The sequence below is a fragment of the Sus scrofa genome, chromosome 2 (genome assembly GCF_054392235.1).
Source record: "Sus scrofa isolate SSC_HxYL_T2T_F1_AM1 chromosome 2, Sscrofa_HxYL_maternal_Yorkshire_Landrace_v2.0, whole genome shotgun sequence".
NCBI lineage: Eukaryota > Metazoa > Chordata > Mammalia > Artiodactyla > Suidae > Sus > Sus scrofa.
In genome coordinates, this window is record NC_139384.1 from 131,359,350 (window position 1) to 131,383,112 (window position 23,763).

A 23,763-nucleotide genomic window follows, 5' to 3' on the forward strand; every position below is an offset into this window, starting at 1 on the left:
ATATCAAAGGAATGATTTGAGTGAGCCCAGGCTTCTTTTGTTCCTGCTCCCTGCCCTTTGTTGCAAAAACTCCTTTGTATCCTAGCTTCCCCCTTCACCTCCTCTTAGATCAGTTTCTCAGGGCTACATGAGATGCTCTCTCCTGGGCTTAAGTCTTAATTTTGCCCCCAATAAAACTTCACTATCAACTTTCAGGTTGTGCATGTGTCAACACCATGCATTCCCAATTTTTTGATGTTCTGTGTCAAATAATCTCAAAAAAACTGCTCTGGCCTAACCACTCTGCTGTACATGAACTCAACTCAACTTGTCCCTACAAAGAATGCCCAGAAGGTCACATCCTGACTGTGAGGTTCAGAAGGTCACTCATGGGTTCAGCTTCTTCAGTGGGTGCCAAGCAGGCCCTGTGCCTTGGGCTTGAAGCTTTCGAAGCATTTTCTTAGTGTGCTAGGGGTAGGTGGCTACTGTTCACTAATATATACATATGTGCATATATATATGTAATATATATGTATTAGTGTATATAGCAAATATATTTATATTCAGTAATATGTGTGTGTGTATATATATATGTATACATATATATTTAGAAATGACATAGACTTATGTATCTTATGGAAATGTACCTAACGGAAAAGTTACAGATCTAAGAAGTGGGCTCCTCCAGAGTTTGCAAAAGGCTAGTGAGATTACTTAACCTCTCCACACTTAGATTTCAGCTTCCCATCAGTCAGTCAGACTTCCAAGGTGCAGATTTCCTTTACTTAAGGAAAATAAAAGTTTCCCACGCTGAGAAACGGAGCATTTGGAGGACATCAAGTATCTCCTTGAAAACATGTCTTGACGAAATGTAAATGATGATGGAAATGAATCAAACCCCATGGATTAATCAAATCATTAACATATCAATCATTAACAAGTGGATTTGGTGAAGAAGAAATCCAGTGGAACTGCTCCTGCAGGCAGATCAGAAATTCATACATTATGCTGCCTTCACTCTTTCCTGGAAAAAAGCAGATATAAAAATAAACAAACATCAACTAATAACAAAATAACAACAATCCTGCTTCTCCTGATAATTTCAGATTTAGAGTGAAAACAAGATGTGCACAGGAAAAGATACTTCTGTTTGTTGGATGTATCCATTCAGAACGCAGCCAGAGAGCAGCGCATATCTGATGCCTGGCTGCAATTGTAGTTTCTGCAAACCTCAGTCCTTGTTCGATTGCTTTCTTAGCCTCCTGAAAATGAAATCTAGGAGGAAATAAGTCCCTTCTAAAAAAACACACTTAGAATTCATCTTCCATCTGCAGGAGATGAAAATCAAAGAAGGCGTTGCTTTACCTTTGCCTTTTCATCGGTTTAGAAAGAGTGTAGACAAACAGTGGATCTGAACATGCAAAGGGGTTAGCTAATCAAAAAGAGATCAAAAGCAATAAGAGACAGCACTTGGTGCAGGGAGGCTGTAGAGGGACAGGGACTCTGTAAAGGGACCGGTTGTCCCGAAGTGGGTAAAGGAGAGCACTTTTCCATAAAGGCGGAAGCTAGTCACCAGTCACATACTCCCTGCCTTCAGAATTAGGAGAGAAATCCTTCCTTCTGACTGGTGATGCCGCTGCCAATCCAGTTTGCCTTTATGCCTTTGTGCTGGGCCTGTGGGTGGTAGAAGGAAGAGGTGCAGGGACTTCCTCTTTCTGATGCTTTTTTTTTTTTTTTTTTTTCTGGTCGTTTTGTCTTTTTAGGGCTACTCCTTGGCTTATGGAGGTTCCCAGGCTAGGGGTCCAATCAGAGCTGTAGCAGCTGGCCTACACCACAGCCACAGCAACACTGGATCCACGCCGTCTGCGACCTATACCACAGCTCATGGCAACGCCGGATTCTTAGCCCACTGAGAAAGGCCAGGGATTGAACCTGCATCATGGATACTAGTCAGGTTCATCAACCACTGAGCCACAATGGGCACTCCCTGATGCTTTTTGATGCTTAAAGGGTCAGCTTGTTTGCACATAAGCCTTGGTGGGGAGGCTAAAAGCTCACTGTGGTGGTTCACTTATCAGCAAAACTGCCAAGTAACTTTTTAATTGAATCTCAGTAACCTCCCCTTTTCTGTCTTGCTCTGCTGCTGGGTTACCCCAGAGAAAAGTTGCCACATTCTGTCTGGATCTCAGCCTCTTGCCTCCCTGAGTTCCAACCCCCATCAGAAAATATCTACACCTGGTCCTGGGTGAGTAGGGGCGTCCTCCGGTGGGAGCAGGGGTGCTATCCTGTGCAGGGAAGCACATGCTCTGTCTGGAGCAGCCAAGCAGAAGGAGCTGCTAACTTGAGAGCTTGCCTAAAAAAACACTTCTGTGGGGAGGCTTCCATCAGCTGCAACGGCTCCCCGTTTGCAACCTCTGCCAGGCCTGATAAAGAATCTGATATGGGCAGTGGAGTTACAGTTTTAATACGTATGATTTACAGTGTGCTACCTCTCTCCACCCCGCCCCCCACCAAAGAAAAGAAAATAAAAAGGATTTGTGCTCTGAAAGGCGTCCCAATCATCTGAAGTCAGAAAAATGTGCAGTGTGAGTATTCATGACCAGAAGGCAGACTGGTCAGAAAATGTGCCCTTTCTGGTCACAAACACCCATGTAAAGCAAAGCCAGGGATTGATTCTCAAGTCCACTCCCACTTCCTGCACTTAAACACTGGCCCATACTTCTAACACGTCCGCTCACTGATGTAGAATAAATAATCAGCTGGGCCAAAGGCACCTTTTCCACAGGGCCCTTCTGGTGGCCGCACCACGCAGCTGGGAGTGACAGGGAAGAGGAAGAGGAGAGCCAGTTCCTGGGTACCCAGAGCAGGTGCTGTTTGAGGCTGGGTGAGGAAGGGGCTTGGAGGTACACTCTAGAATCCCTCAGAAGACCTTTTTAACTCTCCGGCACCACCAGAAAAGTTCTTTGTTAAGCCATCTCTGACACAGACCAGTGGCTACCAGACTTCATTGGAAAATTGGATTCAGTTGCTGAATGTGGTCAAAAAAGGACAGACCTGGGAGTTGGAAAGTATGAATTCTAGTTCCAGTTTATTTGTTTATTTGTTACGAAACTTCAGTCAAATTGCTTAACTTTTCTAGACCCAAATTTTCTTACAGTTAAATGACTTTTCTAACTCCATCGTGGTGGAAGCATTAGGAAAGAGAGTAATTCAGTTTCTATCACAGAGTTGTGTGGGACTTCCAATGAGATTCGATGTGTAAATGTCTCAGGCAAATGCAGTAGCAGTTTACATGTGTACCGTGATTCCTTTCTGGATGTTTCCAGTTGTGAAATCAGATGCTACGGAAAATTGGAAAAGCCTATTCTTGTGAATTCCTAGTATCCTCCTGAATCCAATGGAAAAATATCAGGCCAATTGTAAATCTCTGTATCTCATACAGTAGAGGTCTTCAGTGCTAATATAAAATTTTACTTACTTACTCCAGAACTTGATGGAAATAAAATGAAGGCTGCAGGAACATTAAACATTTAACCTATCATTTTCTTGCTCTTGGGAAAACAACAACAACAAAAAAACCCTGATGTGTGCTGTTGTTCTGGGTCTATAGATAATTAAAGGTCTCTTTTACCATCCAAGATAATTTCAAGTTCAGGAAGAATAAATCTCACCACTCTTGCAAATATGCTAAATTGATGTTTTAATAAACTGAATTTTACGCTCCTGGTTCTTGCAAAATTAGGAATTATAAACATATGCTTTCCAGGAAAAGTAGTCATTTGCCTTGCTTTCATCTGGACCAGAATATGATCCTTTCCCCATCAAAGAGAAAAACAAAAAAGGCTGGCCTATATTTAGCACAGTTTGATGACCTTGGGGCCAGCTGGCAGCACAAAAAGCACAAGAGCTTTGGATGCTGGGAGTGGAGGTAACCTCCAGACCGCAGCCCTTAGAAAAGGACCCCAGCGGCTGCCCTGCTTTTGGAGATCTGCAGACTCCATCTATTTTCTTTCCTTGAATTTGTCTTTAGAATTTCTGCATGTCTTCTGAAGCAGTTTTAACTTTCCTTCTTTTTTTTTTTTTTTTTGAGCAGTTAATGCCACTTAACACATTTATACTTGATTTCAAATCAAGCATTTCTTTGGCCATAATTTTTGTTTATTCACAAGAACCTTAAATTTTAATTATCTGTGGATTCAGCAATGACTATTCTCTAGAACATTATGTGAAAAGGATACTCCTGAAAAGCCAAGCATAGAGTTAAATTTTATCCACATAATCATGTTTTGTATGCACTGAGAAGACTTCTTTCAAAGCCTGGCGAATCCTTTATAAAGAAACTGTCACTTCCAAGTAATAATTAGTCTTGATTTTTATAATTGCACATCAAGATTAAAGCTAGAAACACGTCTGAAAAAAAGTTGACGACGGACAGAAAAAGTATTGCTCAACAAATAAAACTCTGTTTACAGTGTGGAGTCACATTGCTGTCATTGTTGGAAAGTGACTAGCCTTTGTTTTAATCAAATAACACCAGGTAAGTCCCTGAGGCAGTCTTCCAGCAAAGAGGGGGTGTGACTGAGAGGAGAGGGCGTGTCTGAGAGGAGAGGGCAGAGGTGGTTTCTCAGAACTGAATACTGTTTACCTGAATGACCTGCTTTCTAGGAACCCCTACATCCAGGCCGTGAGTCCCAGGGATTGAACAAATTGTGTGTGTGCGTGTGTGTGTGTGTATGAGTGTGCATGTACCTTTGTGTGCATGCATGTGCGAGCTTGCACACGTGTGTGCATGCAGAGGTGTGTGCTTTGTGGGCTCGCCTATGTGATTGTTTGCATGTGATTGATGAGTGTGTGTGTGTACGTGTGTGCGTGTGCATGCCTTGGTGCTTGGCAACTGTGGGATGGCCGTGTGTAGACAGAAGGAGGGCAGAAAGCACTCTTATGCTTTCCTTCCATTCAGGGTAACTTCTACACATGCAAAGTTAAGGACATGTTGTGCGATGCTTATTCTAAGCTTAACTCAGTTCCCATATTCACAGACATAAAAGGACAGCAAGAAAGAAAAAAGAAGATGAATAGTTTTGGTGGAAGGTAAGTTGCTCTGACTCTGTTCTGTAAACATAGAACTTTCCCTTTAAAGTGATTCTGCAATAGTATGATACAGTCCTAAGGAAAAAGGTTTGTGAAGAACTTCTTCAGGGTCAAGAAAGCCTTCATGATTAGCTAGCATTGATTAGGAAACCATGGCTTAGAGGGTTGGGGTCTGGCTGTACATGGCCATGGGTGCACAGTTCATCCTGTGAGATAAGATGATAAACAGTTCTGTGTGGGAAGGTGGCTGCTGCTGGCTTCACAACACAGTCTTTGGAGAGACTGCACAGCTTGTGCATTGGAGCCTGGGTTTTACTTCAGGGGTCTAGGGTTTAAACCCCTAACCCTATCATTTACTTACTGTGGGACTTGGGTAAGTTACTAACCTTCCTGAACCTCTGTGTGCCCATCTGTAGAGTGGAGATAATGGGGCTGCGAGAAATTAAGTGAGAAACATCAAGGTTCATGAGATGTCTTCTCCATTCACTTACGAATTCTCTCCTGAGGTGGGTGGTTTTACAAGAAATAAGTGTCGAGAAGTAGGTTCTCTTAGATTAACTAGCTATCATTCCCTATTGGTCCAGGTAGGAATCTCTGAGGAAGCTTAGTCTTGAATTATGTCTGTTTGTAATCTAATCAAGGTCAGTGATGAACCTTTTAGTCCCTGGCTGGCTGTGCCGTGTGCCCAGGGGTCCCGTTCCATCCTGTTTGGTCAGTGCCATATAAGGAAAGGGAGGTCAGGAGAGAAAGGGAGTTGTGGTTCCAGGGTCTGGAGGTACCATGGCCCTTCTGTTCTTGATTATTAATTCTTTCTAGGTTTCTGTCCTAAGAACAGTGTTTTTGACACTCAGCTTTCCTATAGTGTACAGATTAAGAGACTGCTTTTTGCCCTAGACTGCCTTGATTCAAATCCTGGTTCTGATATTTACCAGTTTAGTGGCTTTACCAAATTATTTCATCTTTCTTGGATTCAGTTTCGTCACTGTATTTATTTTTATTTATTTTTGTCTGGTTTTTTTAGGATCACACCTGTGGCATATGGAAGTTCCGAGGCTAGGGGTCGAAATGGAGCTGTAGCTACCATCCTACACCACAGCCACAACAACTCGGGATCTGAGCTGCATCTGTGACCTACACCACAGCTCATGGGAACGCCAGATCCCTGAACCACTGAGTAAGGCCAGGAATTGAACCTGCATCCTCGTGGATACTAATGGATTCGTTTCTGACGCACCGTAACGGGAACTTCAGTTTCCTCACTTTTTAAAACTACTGGAATCGTGCTTGTCTTATGTGGTTGTTATGAAGATTAAGTAACTTTATATAGTAAACTGGTTGGCTGAGAGCAATAAATAAACATTAGCTTTGATTATTAGGTGATGACAGTTATTCTCATAAAAAAAATTGCCTGATGTTGGATTCTGGACATATCCTTGGTTTGCTGAATGCACTTAAGTAGACATAGAACTGTGGGGTCTGGGAGCTACTTTGGGATCAGGAATCCAACAGTCCTAGAACCAAAGTGTTTACCGCTACCCAAGCTAAGAGCCCTAATGGTAATGCCTAGGCCTAAGTGAACAGGAAAAACATCACAAGAGAATCCTGTTTCTTTATGGCCCTCGGGCAAAATCAGTTTATTTTCTTCCATGTATTCAGTGGGGAGAAAAAAGAATGTTTTCCATTCCTTTCTGCTTTCCATCCAGTCCTCATCTCCAAACTCACAATCAACACAGCTATCATGAACCTTACTGCCAGTGAAATGAACATATTTTCTTTTCATAATCAAGCTGTATGGTCTAGTGGTTAAAACTACATGTTGTGGAGTTAACTGCATCTGAGTTTGATTTGAGACAAATTACTTGAACTCTCTAAGAGTCCATTTCTTCATCTTTATTATTTTTGGCCATGCTTCTGGCATGTGAAGTTCCCGGGCCAGGGATCAAACCCAAGCCACAGCAGTGACCTGAGCCACAGCCACTGGATCCTTAACCCTCTAAGCAGACATGGTACTCCCATTTCTAACTCTTCAGAACAGGGTAATGTTGTTGTGAGGATTATATGATAAAATGCAGGGAAAGTGCTCAGGGCAGGGCTTGGAATATACTCACCATGCACTAAGTATTAATTTCTACAGTAATAGTTTCCAAATATTGCCAAAAGGGGCTTGACAATAAAGAAACGCATGGCCCTGAGTTTGTGAGAACCAGGCTGTCTCCCCAGAGCTCTGATTTCTGAAAACCACACCCAGGAGGTGTTTCAGCAGAGGTTGTCCTTCTCAGCCTGTTTTCTCTGGGTCATGCTCCATAAAGGGAGGAGCAGGACTGGCTAAGTAATTTGCAGAGCCCAGTGCAAAAGGAAAATGCAGGGCTTCTTGTTCACCAAGTATTAAGTATTTCAATATGGCGGTAGTGAAGCATGAAACCACATGCGTCGTCCTGCGCTGCTGGAGACCCTGTGCAGCTGAAGCGCCCTGGCTGGGAGTGAGGGGGTGTGCTGAGGAGGGTGCTCTGCCTCAGGAAGAAAGTGTTGGTTTAGAGCACAAGAGCCACAAGTACACCCGCACCGGCATCCCAGGTCGGAACATGTTAAAGCTGCTTCATAGGAAGTGTGCCCCACGCTGTGTGGTGTGTGATCAGGGTAGGGGCAGCTCATCTGTTTAGCTCCGTGGTCGCCAAAAGCAAGGCCAGCATTTTGGTGCAAGAATTTTCAGGCTCTTTCCGGTGCAGTTGCGCTTGACTTAGGGTTAATCCCGGTTTATTAGAGGAGTAGCAAGGACATGTGAAAGACGCCTTGGAAGGGCTCCACGTTGCAGCCTTGACTCCTAATAAAACGGGCTGTCCCCACCAGTCCCTGGCACCGCTTCCCACAATACATCAGCCCAAGGAGGCAGAAGCAGGCTCTCCGCCAGCCGCTGGGCGCTCACTTCATTTGCTGTGGCTCAAGCACCAGCACTGCCTCCCCTTAGAGCTTCCAGGGTTTGCAGCACATTTGGGGCCTGGGATAAAAGGGAGCGAAGGCTTTGTGGGAAAATGTGCTGAGAGAAGGGGTGGAAGGGCACAGGAAGAGAATGAAGCTGGGCAGCAAGGTATTAATCAAAGCGCAGCTAAGAAAGTCCTCTTGCCAAGAACACTCATTCCTATGCTGCCAAAAGACCTGATTGGAGGCGTTGCTATCTGAACTCCAAGCAAGCCTTCTCTCACGCAGTTAGCTAGAGCAATTAACAGTATGCAGGTTATAGCCCAGAAGAGAATAAAGGCATCACATGATCCTAAGTCCCTTCATATCCCAGTGATTGATGATGCAGTCGTTCATTTGTGCAACGTGAGAGGTGGTTTTTCAGTGCTCCAAAACCGGGTGTGGGGTTCCTCTTCCATCTTATGGGGAGAGCTGCACAAATGAAGAAATAGTCCTGTGCCTTCTTATGTCACTTTGACACCTGAAATGAATTGACAAGGCCCAGTGCAATTCATCTCTTCCTCAGTCCTTTGTGGCAACATCCAAGTGATTCATCCGTTTAGCTCAGTCAGTGAGCTGGCGTGTGCTAATCTGGGTTTAAGGGGATCTGAAATCCGGGTGTGGGATGCTGAGTTTATGTGACTTGGAAATGTTTCTACCAAGTACTTCGCAGCCTGCGTAGCACAGAATTGGAAAAACGTGCCTGTGTAAATGACACCTGCCATGAAACAGACCAATTTGTGAGAAGGACAGCAGGCATTAGTGGATGGGCGATGGACAGCTGTGCTTATCTCTTCTTCCACCATTGTAACTTCATCTCTGAAAAACATCCAGGGGCTTTGAAAGAATTTTTACTCCTGCCAAGAAGAAGCAGGTGAACATTTCTGAGGCTTTTGACTTTTCAAGTTCTGGTTTGTTTCTCTGTTAATTTTTCAGGAATTAGTCTCTTGTGAAATATTTTAAGAGAGTTTTGCTTCAAAGACTCTTTCTCCCTAAACACAGAAATTTATGGCTGACATAGATTACATAAAACCCTTAGAACTCTTCTGAATAAAGATGCTCAAGACCATAACAAATAGGATGAACCTAGGGAAGATTTGCTTTTAAATCATTCTAGAACTGAAAGCTATTTAATAAACTCCCTGATGAAAGATTACTGAGAAAAAATTCCTTTGGATTGGTTTGAACATCCAAAAATTAAATATAATTTACACTTAACATTATAAACATTTTTTTTAAGTGAGAGACTAATGTTAAGTCTGAACAACCGACTACATAATTTGTTAAAATATAAATGGTGATAAAATGTGTTTTTACATCCACTGTTTATCGTCAAGGAGCCGAGTGAATTGCAAAGAGTTTTTTAAATCCAGCTCTACTACCCAGAGGGATGGTGAAGTTGATCAAACCCAGGAAAGAAGCTGAGGGTGTGGGGAGGCACTGGGGTGGCCTGTGCCTAATTTCCAGCCTAGAGAGCCCAGTTCTCCTGACCTCAGAGTCGCTTGGCCCCTGGAACTGATATTTTCAAGATGAGCAGGGGAGAGCCAGTCTGAAGAGTATTTTAGGATGGGTTTACTATTCTATAAATGTGTTTACTTTAGCGTGTAGTGATGCACACTTGGTAATTTCTGGTCTTTTGCTTCTGTAAACCATGTTAAAATGAAATAACTCCCATATGTATGCCTTTGCACAATCTTTGGATTTATAAATCCCTAGGAGAGCCAAATTCTTGTTGAGTCAATGGTTATGTGACTTTCAAACTGCCAATTCGACTTCCAAAGAAGTCGTACCATTTTATACACCCACCAGAATTTTATGAGAATGCCTATTACTTCACGCTCATGCCAACACAGCACGCTCTTCAACTTTTTGATCTTGATTCATCTGTTAGGTGAAAGTGACATCTCAGGTTAGAATTAATTTGCTTTTGTTTTCTTATGATTAAGGTTGGGTATCTTTTTTATGCGTGAAAAGGCCATATTGTAATTAATTTTTCTGAAACTCAGTTCATACTCTTTGTCTTTTTGATTTTTTAGTTGCTGGTCTCTTTCATACTGATTTTCACTAGTTCTTTATATATTAAGAAAATTATCCTTTTGTCTGTCATCTATATTCCAAGTATTTTCCCCAGTTTCTCCTTTTTCCTGATATCCTTTCTAGTGGGATTAATATGGGATAGGATATCCTTTCTGGGATGTCTGTACTAGTTCTTAATTTTACAATGTAGAAATCTAAATTTTTTTTATTTTCTAAATGAGTTTTATTTTTTCCATTATAGCTGGTTTATATTGTTCTGTACAGCAAAGTGACCCAGTTACACACACACACACACACACACACACACACACACACACACACATATGTATATATACTTTCTTTTTCTCACATTATCCTCCATCATGCGCCATCATAAGTGACCTAGATGTTTCCTGCTATACAGCAGGATCTCATTGCTTATCCATTCCAAAGGCAATAGTTTGCATCTATTAACCCAGATTCCAAGTCCATTCCACTCCTTCCTCCTCCACTTTGGCAACCATAAGTCTGTTCTCCAAGTCCATGCATTTGTTTTCTGTGGAAAATTTCGTTTGTGACATATATTAGATTCCAGATAGAAGTGATATCATATTTTATTTGTTAAAATTTTTTTATGCATTAACATTTTCATTTTTTTTCTTTCTTTTTTTTTTTGCATTAGCATTTTCAATCATACTGAATGTGCTCGTTGTTCAGGGTGCCATGAGATTAATATGGGATAAGTATAGGGAAATGCCAAGGACAAGGGTTCCCAGTCACTGTTAGAGTGTGTTTTCTGCCCTTAGCACATTTTCCTCAGTACAGTGCTTTTCAGAAGCACCTGGAGAGGGCTTCAGCACATCTGCTATTTCATTCCATATCCCTGGGATTCAGCTGCCTTGGGTTGAGTCCTCCTCCCCCTCCAGCAGACACAAAGACTCTGTGGCTGTGCCTTACACACAGGAAGTCCCCTGGGGTGTGTTCTCAGTGTTTGTTAGAGAGTCAGGGAAGTAGGGAAGAGGTTGAACTCTGCTGCAGTTGCACACAAGGCCCAGCTACGGAGAGCTTTGGAGTCAGGATGGGCCTTCAGAGATGCAAGGTGGAAGGGGCTTGTACCCCACACTGACCTGCTATTGGATGGAGGTTACTCTTAGTGTTACTGAACCAAACTTAGGTCTGCTTAGCCTGGGCAAAGTCAAGTCAGTCTACTGACACTGGGTCATGATGAAGGGAAGTACGGCGTTTATTTCAGGGCACCCATCAAGGAGTCCAGGCAGCTAGTGCTTAAAAGACCTGAAATCCCCAAAGATTTTCAGGGAAATTTTTTTTTAAATAGACTGAGGGAATGCATAAGCAATGAGATCCTGCTGTATAGCCCTGGGAGCTATATCTAGGTCACTTAATGATGGAGCATGATGGAGGATAATGTGAGAAAAAGAACGTATATATATATGTGTGTGTGTGTGTGTGTGTGTGTGTGTGTGAGAGAGAGAGAGAGAGAGAGAGAGAGAGAGACTGGATAACTTTGAAAATTGACAGAACAGTATAGAAAATTGACAGAACAGTATAAACCAGATATAATGGAAACAAATAAAACTCATTTAAAAAAATAAAACAAAAAAATTTAGATTTCTACATTTGAACACAGAATTTTAGATTTCTACATGTATAACTGAGTCACTTTGCTGTGCAGCAGAAATTGACAGAACACTATAAATTAAAAAAATAAAAACTTTATTGCTAAAGATAGAAAAAACGGTGAGCGGGGGGAGTTGTGGGGTACGAGACCAGCTCATGGATGTTCTACTGATTGGTTAGTGGTGAGGTAATCAGGTGTCAACATTATCAACCTTCTGGTTCCAACTGCTCTAGGGTCTCCATGCTGGTGGGCAGCACAGTTAATTTCTTCCACCTGGTAGGGGTTTCAGCCTCTGCAAAACAGTTCCAAGGGTATGGCTTAGAATATTGTTTCTAGCCCTTGAGAAAGAACTAAAAGTCCTTGACTCTGTTTAGTGGCTAATTATTATTTTGTCTTGTTTGATCATTTTCCTTTCTGCATTTTCTCACTTCTCTGATTAAACGTACTTAGAATTTGGGGAAGGCCTAGGAAATTAAAGTTTTTTTGCAGACAGGAGGCAGAAGTAGGACATGTGTGGGGGTCTGTTCTAGGAAGCCCCTTTAGGATCCCGCTCTGTTATACTTGTTGGGGGGGGAGGAGCCTTGGGCACAGATGCTCGCTTCAGCTAAATCCCAAAGAAGAACCGGGCTATGGGCTGTCAGCCCACAACGCTCTTTGGAAAAGAAGCTTTTGGTTCTCATGGGAGGATCTGGTGACATACCCCAGGCCCCACTCCACACATCACTTTGGTTGTCCCTCTTTTAATTCAAATTTAGTCCTAGGGTCCCTCCAGCCTCAGTGCTCTGCTCACTTAATGCTCCCTTCAGTTTTGAGTCGTTTAAATACCTTTTCAGTGACGAAGAGAAAGGCCAGTGAGCATTTTCCCTCCCCCTTCCTTGGGGTCTTTATGTTTCTTTCACACCTTGCACCAAGATGTGAAAATGTTGTAAAAAACTCCCTGTGATTACAAATAAAGTGAACCAGACACAGTAATTAAAGAGATGAATATAGCTGCAAAGTTAGGGCTTTTAAGAAGATTTTGGCTGATGTATTTCAGCAGTGAAGGAAGGAGAAAGAGGATTGCATTTAATTAGCTTGGGGTCCCAGGAGGCCTTTGCTTTTCCATGCCTGTTACCCATTGAACGCCATCACACCGCTGAGCTGGAAGCTCCTTTCTGGATGGTTTGATAGGCATTGCAAATCCTCTCAGAGGACCCTTTTCAGAGCCCACAATAGCACTCCTCGCAAAACATCACCACATGTTCATGGTACCATTTCCTTTTTCAGGGATGCTGGCTCTTACTGGAATCGGGTTTTCCTGGTGCTTGCTTTGGCTCCTGGCCACCAGCTGCTTCTGGGCCTGGAACAGGGTGTACGATAAAGAGGAGAGCTTGGAGCCAGTGCTGCTGGTGTCCTGGCTATACCTCCTCGGCAGCCACTGTCCTGCAGACTCCCACAGTCTGGCTCCATCCTCAGAGTTAATGACCCTGGGAGCAGCTCTCATTCAGGAACTATGGGTAAATACCCCAGCTTTGATGCCTCCAGACTTGGGGCGACTCTGAGGCTTGCTAGAGTCTGGGGGTGTTCCAGAAGGACTGCGTCCCACTTACTCATGGTGAAACCCTGTGTATTAACTCACTATGTTCTGGCTTCCTTCTTTCCTTTCCCCACCTGACTCCTACTCCCCTACCGCTATTTCCTGGGATCACTTCCCAGATCAACTACTAGCATTCAAACCCTTATCTGCCAGAACCAGGCAAGCTTCACGGTGTTAAAGTTGCCAGGCAAAGGGTTCCATCTGGGAAATCATGCTCAAAAGTGTATGTCCTATTTTCTCTTCCCCCCTCCCCCGCCCCGCCTTGTCCATCCAAAGGAAAAACAAACCACCAGACAAAAACAAATAAGGACAACAATAGCAACGGAAAATGAGTGACACCTGTTAGGTTGCCTACAGAGGACTTGTCCTAATTGTCTGGATTGGTCTTTGCAAATGTATTAGTTTTTACATGGCTGCCTTCCAACACTATTTTCTAGGCAGGATTCCAGCCATTCTGCCTCCTGATTCTTAACTTGCGGTTTGCCCAATCTTCTTGATTCTTGACATCACAGCCAGCACATTTCAGTCTAAACCCACTGGGATTGGATGAAAAGGGGGTCTTTGGTGAGGTGTCCAGAATTACTTCTAGCCATCCAGGACCTGGTTCTGATGAACTACATCTTGTTTTAGATGGGCACTTATTTTCTGTGTCTACATCAATAGTCTGATGTGGTAAAGATGAAAAGGGGGAAAAACAGGGCTTGAGAGCTTTACAACTCCTGCTGGAGTTGGAATGCATTTTCCTATCTGTCTGTTTGATTGGAAATTTAAATCATCGCACATTTCAGGAAATTGGTAGCCTCATAAGATACGAAATCTGACAGTTTATGGCTCAATCTGTGTCTTGCTGTCTTTAAAGGAAAGGTAGTAAAAATTGAAATTAAGGAAAACAAATAAATACCCTAGTTCTCTGATGGCGCATTTTATAATTATCACATCTGCTGCAGAGCGCCTGAAAAATGGCCCTGGAAGGCTGCCGATGCTGCAGAATGGCTCACGCAGTGAAGAGGCGCTGGACAGGAGAGGATGTGGGGTAATGGGCTTCTTACACGAGAGTTTAACCTTGCATCCACAAGTATTATGGTTTTTCTCCCTTCTGTTTTGTTTTCATTGTCGTTGCTCTGCATCTTTCAAAGCATGTGAGATCCTGTCTCTCCACACCCTTGCTCTGGGGTTCCTGTGTCACAGTTCAGGAAGGAAATGGACCAGAACAGTCAGCAGGGCTGGTGTGTGTGCGCGCCGCTGAGTGAGGGATGAGGAGAAGCCAGAGCAACAGAGCAGCAGTTCTGACCTGGCTTTGGGTCTTGCCTCCTTTGGCAGGTTAGGAGGACAAATCAAAAATTCAAGGTGTAGGGATCTCCCTTCATGGCTCAGTGGAAACAAATCTGACTGGCATGCATGAGGACGCAGGTTTGATCCCTGGCCTCACTCAATGGGTTAAAGGATCTGGTGTTGCCACGAGCTGTAATGTATGTTGCAGACGTGGCTCGGATCTGGCATTGCTGTGGCTGTGGTGTAGGCTGGCAGCACAGCTCCTTATTCGACCCCTACACTGGAAACCTCCATATGCTGTGGGTGTGGCCCTAAAAAGACAAAAAAACAAAAACAAAAAAACAAGGTGTAAACCACACCGTTTTAAAATTATAATTCATAATTATAATTTATCATTTATCATGAGAAAGTGTTAATTCATGATAATATAATGGTTAAACTTATTATGTGCCAAGCACTGTGCTTAGTGCCTTGCATGGAATATTTCATTTAATTCTAATAACTTTCTGCGGTAAATGGCATTATTATCATTATTAGTATTTTCATTATTTTGGCCACGCCCATGGCATGTGGAAGTTCCCGCACTGCAGTAGCTATCCAAGCCGCTGCAGTGACAATGCCAGATCCTTAACCCACTGCATCAGGGGGAGCGCCACTATTTCCATTTTAAAGATGAGGCTATGAAGGTTTAGGAGAGCTCGGCACTGGCTAGTGAAATCAAGGGGACTGGTCTCAGCTGCAGAATTCTGATTGGCGTTAGAGCCGCGTGCACCCTAGGACCACTTTTCCCAGCCAAGGAGGAGAGTGGAGGGATGAGCACCCTCCTTCCTCTTTCCTGTGTGGCCCCCTCCACACCCTGCTCTTGGCTTCTCTCATTCAGTCCCATCCACCCAGCTTGGGGTCACATCCTTTGTGCTCTCTAAGGTATGCATGGACTACAGTGCTTGCTGGGGGGGGGGGCCTCTCTCAACGGATCCGCATTTTCACCTGACCTCATCTTAAGACCAAGGAGCTTCAAGGACCAACCTAAGGTATTAGGGAAACACCTGTGTGTTGGAGGAAACGGGATGGTTGAAAGGCTGGAGCTTTGTATTAGTTTGGGTCCCTCTATAAACCACCTCTGAGTCAGCAGTTGTTGGAGGTGAAGGGTCTCTGGCAATGGACTCTAGGGATAAAACAGGAAAGGAGAGAGCGCCGCTAAAGCTTGCTTTAGTAAGCAGTGACTGTGAGGGCTCTCCGAGCTCCCACCCGCTGCGGAAACCTGATAGACGTTTGTTCCTGTGGGTGAACATGTGCCCCAGAGCTCTGCTGGTCAAAGGGCGAGGATAGCCTTCTCCCAAGGTTGTTGGTGGGTCGAGGCCACTTGGTGGGAGTGTTAGTTCGCTGCTGTTGCTGGCCTGCCGAGTAGGCAGGAAAGCAGGCTCCTGTGGTTACAGAAAGCCCGCAGGCAGAGAAATGCAGGTGCTGGCACTTGAAAATGAGGCCAGAAATTACTGGCAGGGAGATGGGGCAGGAGCTGGGGTCTTGCCCAACCTGTATATGCTTCCTTGGTCTTTGAAGTTAAGGGTTTCATCCTGAATGGGCATCATGCTGAGCCTCAGATTCACCAGCATGTTTTTCCTTTCTAGAACCAGATAGATAAAAGAATGAAAAGCAGCATTGGATCCAAATTGGGGCACTCACTATTCAGTGTGTCTCTGTGTGTGTATGTGGTGGTGGTGGTTATATAACTGTCTTCTAAACGCTGGAGGAGATCATGAAAAATTATACCAGTTTTTTATGGGTTAGGTATTTTCTGTAGCTTCTCTTTTCCTCTTAAGAAGCTTTGATTTAAAGGCCATGAGCTCCTATTATTGCTTCTAAGTCTCTAAGTAATACAACTGAAATTGTCTACTGCTCTGCATGGCAGGAACCAATTCTAGGTATTCTACTGTTTAATGCACACATTTATTCAAGTGACAGAAGTACAGGGTCTTTGTGTGTTATTCTATATGACTACTTTAAATGATAGTTACAGTGCATTTTTATCCACTCATTCTAATGATCCCTTTGTGAGACAAATAGCAAGTAAGCATTCTGTACACAGAGAACTTGGCCGCTTCTATATGCAATCCAAATGATTTTTTAAAAGAAAATAAGTAATTCATTCACTAAACAGCTGTTTCTGGAAAGAGTAGTTATTTGGCTGAATTCAAAGCTTCCCTCATCTGCCACTTAATATTTGTGTCTGTGTATGTGAGTGCAGTTCCAATAGGTATCAGCCATTGTTAACAATTAACAACAACAACGAAAATTCTTTGGGAAAGTTTCTAAAGCATGTATCTACTTGGTGTCGATGGTGGTATGGGGAGGACTCGTGTCTCCAGAACCCATCTCCTTCTTTTTAAAAAATTTTACATTTTTTTAATCGACGTATAATTGCTGTATAATATTACATGTTACAGATGTACAATATAGTGATTCACAATTTTTAAAGGTTATACTCCATGTATAGTTATTATAAAATATTGGCTATGTTCCTGGTGTTGTACACCATTTCCTTGTAGCTTATCTTATCCCCAACCTCCAACTCCCCCCACCCCAGGTTGCTCCACCCCTATGCCTTCTCCCCACTGGTAACCATGAGTTTGGTTAGACTCTATCTGTGAGTCTGCCATCTTCTTATTGTGTGAGCATCTCCCCAGTGTGTGTGAGTATTTGTAGCCTCACCTCCTCTCCCCCACATGTGAGCGCCAGAGCAGTCACTTGAGTTAGGTGGCAAGTCAGAAGCTCTAGATCAGTTCCTGCCTTGAGCTAGCGGTGCAAAGAAAAACCTTTGAGGGTTTATCTTCTGCAGGAGTGGTGGGGCCAGGAACGCTGGTGGAATATAGTGGCGGTGGTCACAGCACCAGCATCCGCCTGTGATGATGTTCTGGCAAATTTTGTGTTTGCTGTTTCTTAGCCCTCTGGAGTTTCCTCTATTCTTTTAAGAGGGGTTTATTGATGCTGTTTCTGCTTGCAGAACAGCATCCTCCCTCCCCTCAAGCATGGCAACATACAACAACAAAAATCAAATAACCCAGGGCTATGGAGCACATGGAGGTTCCCAGACTAGGGGTCTAATTGAAGTTGTAGCTGCTGGCCTAGGCCACAGCCACAGCAACGCCAGATCCGAGCTGTGTCCACGACCTACATCACAGCTCACAGCAATGCCAGATCCTTAACCCACTGAGCCAGGCCAGGGGTCGAACTTGCAACCTCGTGGTTATTAGTTGGATTTGTTTCTGTTGCGCCACCATGGGAACTCCTATTTTATTTTTAATTTAACTTTTGTTGAGGTAACATTGGCTTATAACATTATATAAGTTTGATGCGGACAACATTATACTTCTTACACTACAAAAAAAAAAAAAAAAAAAAAAAGAAGTGTTTACTGAGAGCCTGCTCTAAGCCAGCCACTGTTTGAGAGGCTAGAGGCTCAGAAATGAGTCCCTGAAAGAGTTTGTAAAAATAACCACAACTTCCTCTCCTTGCGTTTAGGACCAAGTGATGTTGCAGGTCCTTCCAACTAAGAAACAGAATCTATTTTCTACCCTTTGAATCTGGGTCGTTCAATGGTATTGTCACAAATGTGACTCATTCAGAGGTAGGAAAAGCACTTGTGCATTCAAACCTTGACCAACACACGAATAAGCCCAAGCTAGGCAGCCAGAGGGTAAGATGTCACTTAGAAAAGTAACAAATGGGCCAGCCTCGAGCTGGCCAGCCTTCTGCTGACTCTGTTAATGAATCTACATGTTTGAGTAAGCTTTAGTTAAGATCAACCAAACCTTCCCCAGACCAGAGGACCGCCCAGCTAAGCCCAGCCCAAAATGTCAAACCTAATTGCCAGAGTTAGGATCTAAATAAATGGCTGTTGTTCTTAGACTCTCAGTATGTGGGTGGTTTATTATTCAGCAAGAGTCAGCTGACATAGTCTCTAGCTTCATGGTATTTACATTCTAGTGGGAAGAGACAGTATATAAAAATACATGTCATAATCTCTGCTTTTGAAACTGCTGTAAAAGAGAGAGAAAGCAGGTAGAGCGGTCAAGAATGAGTAATCTGAGAAAAATATTTGAAGTGAGGAACCGAACATTGTGGAGACTTGGAGGACAGTTATTTCAGAGAGAGGGGACAGTAAGTGTCCGTGTTCTGGGCAGGAATGTGTTTGGTGTATTCAGGGGAGGTGAGAAGGCCAGTTGTGAATCAAGAGAAAGAGGGTAGGAAGTAAAGTGGGAGAGGCAGCCAGGGGCCAGGAATCTCTGCAGAAGATGCAACGGTGAATTCACGTTTTCAGAGTGAAAGGATACTGAGCCAAGACCCACTGGATACCTGAGCTCCTCTAGACCAGGCCAGCTCAAAGGAGGAAATGACCAGGGAGCCGAATGAGCAGGTCAACATCTGGAGGATTATGGGAGTGGCATTTGGAAAAGGGGGAGAGGTAATCAAACAGGTGAGAGAAGAGAAATACCAAAAGATGATGGACAAGTAGGTTTAATTCTGTACCATTAGCTTTTTGCTTTCTTTGTACAGATCATCAGTTTTGTGGATTTTTTTCCCCTAGGAAACCTTAAAATTTCATACTGCCTGTTCTTTTCTGACATGCTTTTACATTCTTCCCCCCTTTCCTTTATGACAGTGATAGGTGCATAAAAAGGAACATTGTTTTTTCTTCTTCTTCTTCTTTTACTTTTCATTTAATTTCTTTTTCTTTTTATGGCTGTACCTTGGGCATATGGCAGTTCCTGGTCTAGGGATTGAATTGGAGCTTCAGCTGTGGCCTGTGCCACAGCCATGGCCATGGCCATGTCAGTTCCTTAACCCACTGAGCAAGGCCTGGGACCAAACCTGCATCCTCATGGAGAAAATATTGGGTCCTTAACCCTCTGAGCCACGATGGGAACCCCTTGTTTTACTTTTCAAGTTGAAGTCAATTTACAATGTTATGTTAGTTTCAAGTGTATAGCAAAGTATATACACATACAGACACCCATAAATACATTTTCTTTTTCATACTCTTTTCCATTATAAGTTGTTTCAAGATACTGAGTATAATTTCCTGTGCTATACGCAGGTACTTGTTGGTTACATATTTTGTATTTAGTAGTGTCTGTATGTTAGTCCCTAACTCCTATTTTAGCTCCCCACCCCTGTGATCCCCCTTGGCAACCACAAGTCTATTTTCTTTGTCTGCGAAACTGTTCCTGTTTTGTAGATTAGGTCATTTGCATCATATTTAAGATTCCAATATTATATTGGATATTATATAATATTTCTCTTTCTCTGTCTGACTTCACTTAATATGATAATCTCTAGGTCTGCCATGTTGCTACAAATGGAATTATTTCATTCTTTTTTTATGGCAGGCGACATTGTTCTTAAATTTAGCCCAAGCATAAAGTAATTAGGAAGATAAATATGTTACATGAAGGAATCAATCCCTTTACTCATTCTTAAATCAAAGTCTTTTTGTTTTGCTTTTAATCCATGACATTGTACTCTTCCAATATGAGAGATTGTACTGAGTTTTCTGTTTTGTTGTCAAGTTATAAACAAATCATAAACAGGAACAGTTCGTACAGTCTACCCCACAGTGAGTTTACATTTATCCGAAGTTTGCTTCTGTGTGATTAGCCTCATCCAACCAAGAACATTTCCAACACAGATCCAGAGATCATAGTTTTGTGACACAGAGATTTGCTAAAGAATATTCTAATCTAAAATGGTTGTGTGGTTTTAGCTGTTCCCTGATCGTATGAGACCTTCAGCATCAAGTGGACAGTAAGGGCTAGGGGTTTGTACAAAGTGGTTTCTGTGCCAGCGTGCCAGTGTCAGAGCTGGTGATGTGTGTCCATACATAGTGGCAAAGCAGAAAGACCTGAAGAGGTTATCTGAAATTAAATATGAGAACAATGAGATTGGGGCTCTCTGGAAAAACCAACATGACAGACCAACAGTGGGTTGAAGGGTATTCAGAGGAGGTTGTTCGATTCTTTGCTTGGTGCTTAGCGAGATAAGATCTAAAGAAGAAGCTGGAGGGGCTAGAAGGGATAAGGGATGCTTTTCCAAGGAAGAAAATGCAAATGTAGATATAAATGAACCAAGGTCATCGTATTACATGAGGATTATTCCAGAAAAGAGTTAGTGCAGAATGGGGCAGTATTCTGCATTAATGTGCAGCCCCACAGTTCTCAATGGAGAGTATGTTTTCGACAGGTCCATCAGATGAGATGGTTGTGGACATGCTGTGACTGCACCCCAGATGCTGTAGGTCTGTGGTGTGTCTCTGGTTTTTTCAGGTTGTAAAGCTTCCAGAGACAACACTGTCCAGTAGAACTTTCTCTGATGATGGAAAAGTCCAAAATTTCTACTGTCCATGAGGGTAGCAACATGTGACCATTTCATCACTTGAAATGTGGCTAATATGACTGAGGAGCTGCAATTTAAATTTTATTTAATTTTAATTAATTAAACATTTGAATAACCATCTGTAGCTATTGGTGACCGACAGTATTGGACAGCACCTTTCTAGAACATTTGCTCAGGGCCTCTGCCTTTGATGCAGTGATGGAGATATTATGAGAGATGAGGGGCACCATGAAAACAGAGACCTCTTTTACATTATTTGAATACCCAGAACAAAGCCTGGCACAGGGTAGGTGCTCAGTAAACATTAGTTGAATATGATCATTAGTTAACAAGAGGGACAAACAATCAGACTTAACATTCTTAGGTGAATATTCATTATTTGCAAATTGCTGTCATTTTGATTCCCCTACTGAGGGTGGTTCCCAGTTTGGGATGATCTATGTCAAAACTTCTCTTTGAAAGTCCCTTGCTAAGGCCAGAACCAAGACAGAATCTCTCTATCCAGATTGCCTTCAAATGGTTCTTTAATTTCAGGCTTAGTTACATATTTTATTTTATTTTCAAAATTAAAGTATGGTAGATTTACAATGTTGTGTCAATTTCTGCTGTACAGGAAAGTGACTCGATTACACACACACACACACACACACACACACACACACACACACACACACACACTCTTTTCGATCATGGTCTAGCCCAGGAGACTGGATATTGTTGCCTGTGCTATAACAGAGGACCTCATTGCTTATCCATTTAAATGTAATACTTTCTATCTGCCAACCCCAGATCTCAGTCCATCCCAGTCCTTCCCTCCTTGTGAATTTGGGTTGAACTCATTTGGTCATGGTGTATGATCTTTTGTATGTTTTGGATTCGGTTGGCTAAAATTTTGTTGAGAATTTTTGCATCTATATTAATCAAAGATATTAGCCTGTAATTTTTTTGGTAGTATCTTTGTCTGGTTTTAGGTGTTTAGATTTTTGGCATTAGGGTTATGGTAGCTTCATAGACTATCTCTTCCTTTTCAATCTTTTGGAAGAATTTAAGAGGGCTTGGTGCAAATTCTTTGTATGTTTGGCAGAATTTGCCTGTGAAGCCATCTGATCTTGGACTTCTATTTGTAGGGAGTTTTTTAAAGTACATATTTTATTTCACTTCTAGTAATCACTCTATTCAAATTATCTTTTCTTCTTGATTCAGTGTAGGTGGGCTGTATGTTTCTAGAAAGTTGTCCACTTTTCTAGGTTGTCAAATTTGTTTGCATATGATTAATTGTTCATAGTATTCTCTGTCAGTTTTTTTTTTTAATTTTTATAGTATCAGTTGAAATTTCTCTTTTTTCATTTCTTACTTTGCTTATTTGGGTTCTCTCTCTTTTCTTCTTGGAAAGCCTGGTCAGAGGTTTGTCAATTTTGTTTGCCCTTTCAAGTAACCAGCTCTTGGTTTTATTGATTTTTTCCTATTTTTTAAATCTCTATTTTATTATTTTCCTCTCTGGTCTATATGATTTCTTTCCTTCTGTTGACTTTATGTTTTGTTTGTTCTTCTTTTTCTAATTCTTTTGGTGGTAGGTTGCTTTGTTTATATGAGATTTTTCTTCTTTTTTTGAGGAAGGGCTTTATCTCTATGAACTTCCATCTAAGAATTACTTTTGCAGCATCCCATAGATTTTGTATGGTTGTGTTTTAATTGTCATTTGTTTCAAGATTTAATTCCCTTTTCAATTTGCTCATTGACTCAATGGTGGTTTTGTCTATGAGTAGTTGATTTTTTTCTCATTTTTTTTTCCTGTGGTTGATTTCTAGTTTCATGCCATTGTGGTCAGAGAAGATGCTTGAAGATATTTCTATACTCTTAAATTTGTTGAGGTTATTATTGTTCCCTAGTATGTGGTTGATCCTATAGAATGTTCTGTGTGTCCTTGAAAAGAATGTATACTCTGGGTTTTTTGGATATAATGGCCTGAAAATAGCAATTAAGTCTAACTGTTTTATTGTGTCATTTAGGATCTCTATGGCATCGTTGATTTTCTGTCTAGAAGAGCTATCCATTGATGTTATTGGAGTATTAAAATTTCCTACTATTATTGTATTTACATCATTTTTTCCTTTAATGTCTGTTAGTATTTGTTTTGTTTATTCAAGTGCTCATTAGGTTCATATATGTTGATGAGTATGGTATCCTCTTTTTGCATTGATCTTTTATCATTAAATAGTGTCCTTCTTTATCTTTCTTCATGGAATTTGTTTTAAAGTGTATTTTGTCTGATATGAGTATTGTGACTCCTGCTTTCTTGGCATTCCCATTCACAGGAAATAGCTCTTCCATGCCCTCACTTTCAGTCTATGTTTGTCTTTTGCCCTAAGGTGGTCTCTTGAAGGCAGAATATTACAGGCTTTCGTTTTCTTATCTAGTTTGCCACTCTGTGTCTTTGGATTGGAGCATTCAGTCCATTAACATTTAAGGTAATTATTGCTATGTATGTATTTATTGCCATTTAAAACCTTATTTTCCAGTTCACTTTATGTTTATTCTTTGTTCCTTTCTCTTTTTTTCATGGTTTGATGATTTCTTTTTGTTTTATGCTTGTATAACCTCTTCTTTTTGGCTTTTGTGAATCTACTCTTTGTTTTAGATTCGTGGTTGCCAAGTTTTTTCAAGCATGTTAATCCCTTCCTATATCTGCTTGTTGTAGACCCATAGTCACATAGGTTCAAACACATTCTGAAAAAGAGTCTATATTTTCTTAGTCTCTTTTCCAACATTTTATGAATTTGAAGTCCTTTTTTACATCTTCATGTTTATCCTTTTATTGTTCCTTGTGTTTATCATTGCTTTCACA

At 42.0% G+C, this 23,763-nt stretch overlaps 1 long non-coding RNA gene across 1 annotated transcript in view; it reads left to right on the top strand.

Annotated features, from left to right (window-relative positions):
- The first annotated feature begins 3,936 nt into the window (after positions 1–3,936).
- Positions 3,937–23,763, top strand: part of LOC110259775 (uncharacterized) — a 1,242,567-nt gene continuing 1,222,740 nt past the window's right edge. The window contains exons 1-2 of the long non-coding RNA XR_014838625.1: positions 3,937–4,516; positions 5,019–5,070. This is a non-coding gene — a long non-coding RNA (uncharacterized LOC110259775). The remainder of the gene's footprint in view (positions 4,517–5,018; positions 5,071–23,763) is intronic.